This window comes from Monodelphis domestica, chromosome 8 (genome assembly GCF_027887165.1).
Source record: "Monodelphis domestica isolate mMonDom1 chromosome 8, mMonDom1.pri, whole genome shotgun sequence".
Classification (NCBI taxonomy): domain Eukaryota; kingdom Metazoa; phylum Chordata; class Mammalia; order Didelphimorphia; family Didelphidae; genus Monodelphis; species Monodelphis domestica.
The window spans coordinates 163,243,117-163,248,325 of NC_077234.1; positions in this window are offsets into that span (position 1 = coordinate 163,243,117).

Genomic DNA, 5,209 nt, shown 5'->3' on the forward strand with positions numbered 1-5,209 from the left:
GGGAAATATGACAAGAAAAGGAGGTCACTCAGTAATGCAATGAGAGCAAAAACTAAGCACATAATCTCAAGAAGCATTGGGGGAAGTCTCTAGGATGCTGGCAGGTCTTCCCCCTCAGCCTGCCTATTAAAGATTTATGACCAGTTTTGGATAAGATTCAGAGAAGAGGAGAAGGCATGTATGGATTGTGATGTACACCATTGGAAAGAAGGCTTATGTCAAATTATTTATATAGTCTTTAAGGTTTAAAGAGCATTCTCCTCATATCTCTGAAGCACAGAACCTCAGAATCTCTGAGATGTAAAAGTGCACCAGAAACCATAAAGTTCAGTTTGCATACAGTCAAGAATCCCTCCTCTACAGTATCGCCCCAAAATGACTATCCAGTGTCTTCTTGAAGAACTCTAAGAAGAGGAGATGTTTGCTCCCAGAACCTTAGAGTTGGAATGTATTATAGAGTCCATCTAATCCAATCTGTACCTAAACAAAGATTCTCTCTCTCCCCACAGCATACACAAGTAGTTCTCCATCCATCTTTGAAGACCTTCCATGAGCAAGATCCTACCATCTCCAAAGGCAGCTTGTTACACTTAGGGATAAATCTAATGGATAGGAAAATGTTTTGACATCAAGTCTAAATGTACTTCTTTGCAACCTCTAACCATTGCTCCCAGTTCTGCTGTCTGGAATTAAGCAGAATAACAATGAGTTCACATTTATGCAATTCTTGATTGTTTCGCAAAGAGTTTTACACATAGTTTCTTATGTGGCTTTCACAACAGTCCTCTGAGAGAGGTATCGTTATCATTTCCAGTTCACACATGAAGAAGCTATGTTTCAGAGAATTTAAGTGACTTGCCTAGGGCTACACAGCTAATGTGTGTATGAGAGTCCATCTAATCCAATCTGTACCTAAACAAAGATTCTCTCTCTAGGCTAGGGCTACACAGCTAATGTGTGTATGAGAGTCCATCTAATCCAATCTGTACCTAAACAAAGATTCTCTCTCTCCCCACAGCATACACAAGTAGTTCTCCATCCATCTTTGAAGACCTTCCATGAGCAAGATCCTACCATCTCCAAAGGCAGCTTGTTACACTTAGGGATAAATCTAATGGATAGGAAAATGTTTTGACATCAAGTCTAAATGTACTTCTTTGCAACCTCTAACCATTGCTCCCAGTTCTGCTGTCTGGAATTAAGCAGAATAACAATGAGTTCACATTTATGCAATTCTTGATTGTTTCGCAAAGAGTTTTACACATAGTTTCTTATGTGGCTTTCACAACAGTCCTCTGAGAGAGGTATCGTTATCATTTCCAGTTCACACATGAAGAAGCTATGTTTCAGAGAATTTAAGTGACTTGCCTAGGGCTACACAGCTAATGTGTGTATGAGAGAGGATTTGAACAGATGTCTTTATGACTCTAAATCCTCTGCCCTATTCACTATGCTGAAGACATTTAATCCCTTATGCCTGTGACAGCCCATTTGATTTAATTTAAAAATATTTATGGGCTAGACACTATGCTAGGTGCTGAGGATAGAAAGAGAAAAATAGCCCTTGCCCTTTAATTATAAAAGTTATTTTAAGGATCCTAATAATAGAGAGACCAGTAAACATTTTATTGTAAGAGGTGGAGACTGAAGTGTAGAGCTTCTACAGGACAGAAATGGGGAAAGAATAAATTTCAGACAAAAGGAACCTCTTGGGCAAAGGCACACAAAGAGAGGAGTAAATGGTAGGTCAGTCTGATTGGAATAGAGAGTGTAGAAGGGGTAGAATATGAAAGAAGACTGGAAAGGTACATAAAAGCCATATTTTAGAGAGCTTTATATGCCCTACTAAGGAATTTATGACTATCCTAGAGGGTATAGGAAGCCCACTAAAGACTTTTTGAGGAAAAGAGAGTGATATGATTAGATTTGTGTTTAAGGAATATCGGTTTGGCATCTGTGCAGAAAATATTTTTAGGGGCAGCAGAATCTGAAAAAGGTGCTTATCATGTCATTTCCCCATCCTTACCACCAAGTCTCCTCTTCTCCAGGATAGATTTCCTCAGTTTCTTCAATTGATCATCATATGATATGAAATCAACACCCTTTGCCACCTTGTTTTTTCCTTTGATTGACATTCTATACTTAACTCATTCATAAAATTCGACATTATCTGAACACAATGAAATGGTCAGACCATCCAGATTCTTGAAGACAGCTATCATTTCCTTGATTCTTCCCAGGTGAGTTTCTTCCCTAGGACTAGAGACATAGTCAGTCCTTTTAAGTAATTCTTGTACAGCATGGTCTTGAGATTCCTCACTATCCTAGGAATGTTCCAGTTTGTTAATGTACTTTCCAAAATGTGTCACAAAAGACAGAATGGAAGAGAATACTGTTGCTGTGGGCTGACCAGGACAAAAGTATACTTTCTATTTCCTGAATATTCTATCACCAAAGACAACATTAAGTCAACAGGAGTTGTTGACTAGACATACCTTCTCCCACTATGTATCTGCAAAATTAATTTACTTGAAGTGTCTTCCTTATTAAACGTGTTCTTACTAAATTTCATCTCATTGATTTGGGGAATCTAACAATAAAAATGTTCACAGAAAATCCAAATGACTATCTATCAGGAATGGTGTAGAGGGGATTCTTTTACTAGCTGTAATTAGAATGGACTGTTCAATGAGAGGCTAGTCCTTTGAACATGCATTCCCTACTTGAGTCTAGTCCAGTTGATGACATGAAAACTTGGGATGTCTATGTTTGACTATTATGACTTAGAAGTTTGTACAATATAAGAATGGAGAGTTCTTTAATTGGCTGTGAAATTTGGAGAACTGATCACCCAGTGGTTACTGAGACAGAAGTCAGAGTGATGCTCTCTATCTCTCTGTTTGTCTCTATCTCAGTTTCTGTATCTCTCTGTATGTCTGTCTCTCTCCTTTTCTCCTTGCCCTTCCCCTCTCACTTATGCTGAGGTGGGGATCGTCTTTCTTTTGTATTTGTTCTTTTCATCTTAGCTGAATAAATGGACTGAGATGGAAGCACCCATTATGAAGTTGGGAGATCCGGAGATTCTTTCAGAGGTTCTTTTCAGTTAGAGCTAACTGGCAGCTGAGTCCGCTGGAGTAGCTGATAGCAACTTCTGAACTAGGAGCAGAAATATACCAAGGACAAATGTAAAGGGAAGAGAATAGCCCCAGATGGAGTACTACAAAATTTTAGGATTTAGAGCTAGAACAACCATCTAGATGATTTAGCTCAACCATCTCACTTTTACAAATAGGAAAATTGAGGCCCTGAGCAGTTAAGTGACATCATAATTATGTGAGTAGTAACAATAACAAACATGAACATTAATAAAACATTTTAATAAAAACACTTTGCATCCATGACTTCATTTGGTCCCCATAAAAACCCTGTCATATTATTATGCCCATTTTACAGATGAGGCTTTAGAAACTCTGAGAGGTTGTGACTTGCCCAAGATCCTCCGAGTGATAAGTTGCAGAGTTAGGCTTCAAATGCAGGTCCTTGGATGCAAAACTGAGCACTGTTTCTACTATATTTTTATTACCATTACTGAATAAGAGAATAAGAAGAGATCTTTTCAATCTCTTCTGACTCCATGATTCTATATTTCTTCAGGAATTGTGGATTCCCTGATGACTGAGTGTCAGAACATTTCGATTTTAGTTGGTTTGTAATAGAAATATTTCTAACATATGGATTGTGTTCTCTTGTTAGAATACACTGAACATGACTTCAACTTGCGTTAATGACTCAAGCTGCCATTCTGATTATCAGCTAATATGATGTGCAGCACAGTAGATGGAGCTATAGATACAGATACTGGGACTGCTGTCAGCAGAGAAGGGAGAAATACATACATCTGGGTACAAAGGCAGAAGAGAATTCCAGCTGTGCACAAATACCCAGGATTCTACTTTTGGGAGATGCTTTGACTGTAACTACTGAGGATGGCTGCTGAAAAGCTGGCTTATTTCTTCCACATTTTCCCCAGGTGGCTGCAGCCAGCAACACTAAGTGAAGCAAACACAGGGAAGGGTGTCTACATATATGTATGCTTGGGGGAACATGCAGTTTCTTTCCTCCCTCCCCCCATAGATTATAGGGTATTTGAATTTGAAGGCAGAGTTAAAGAGAAGCCAGAGAAGATTTATAGGTGTAATGAGGTCGTGGGGACCCACAAGACCCTGAACATGTCCCTCATGTTTTTATATGCCTTCCTTTGGACATGGTATCAGGAGAGTTGTCGTATCTGGAACCCTGAGAGGCTGTGTTTCTCACTAATACTTTTTAATAGCCAAGAAACCATTTTATCTGAGCTTAAGGAAAAGAGCTATGGTGAAAAGATTAGGAGGTAGTGTAGTACAATGGGAAAACACTGAATTTGGGGGATCTAGGTAAAAATACTGGTTCTGTCACTTTGGGCAAGTCAATTAACCTGACAAATCCTTTAACCTCTCTGGGCCTCAGTTTCCTCTCCTGTAAAATGAAAGGAGCTGGACTAAATAGTCTCTGGATGTATGGTGATAAAATTATCCTATGACTTCCCACATTGCCTTGAAGATGGTAGGCATTAAAATAAATGTTTCATTGTAGTCCTTTTTGTTGGGTCATGAAAATATGAGGCACTGCCTTCTGCCAATTGGTATCCTTGCTTTCCAGAAATTATCTTCTTTATTCTTGTTTTCAGTGCTCTTTGACTTGTCATCAACATTGAAAGCCTGGTATATAATGATGGTATCCTTCACACAGCAGAGTCTAAGTATTTTCTGGTCAAGCACTTTTCTATCTCACTTGGATTGTTAATTATCTTGGTGTGAAGGAAGAGTATTTCTCATCATTTCAAGAGATTCTGTTTCTAGGTTTTAGGGAAGGTTTGCTCAAAGGTGACAAATTCTTTATGATTAGAGTTGACAACTTTTCTCTAAACATGACATCAAATTATAATTTTTTCCTCAAAATTTAATAAGATAAAGTTTAATTGAGATAAATGTAAGTCTTATACTTGAATTCCCCAAAATCCTTTCACACGTAAAAGATGGTAGGGATGTGAGATTAAAGTTTATCTGAAGAATATCTGGGTGTCTTAGTGGATGGTAAGGTTAAGGTGATCCAGTGGTGTGATATGGTAGCCAAATTCATAAAATTTTAGGGTGCAATGAGAGCCAGAGTG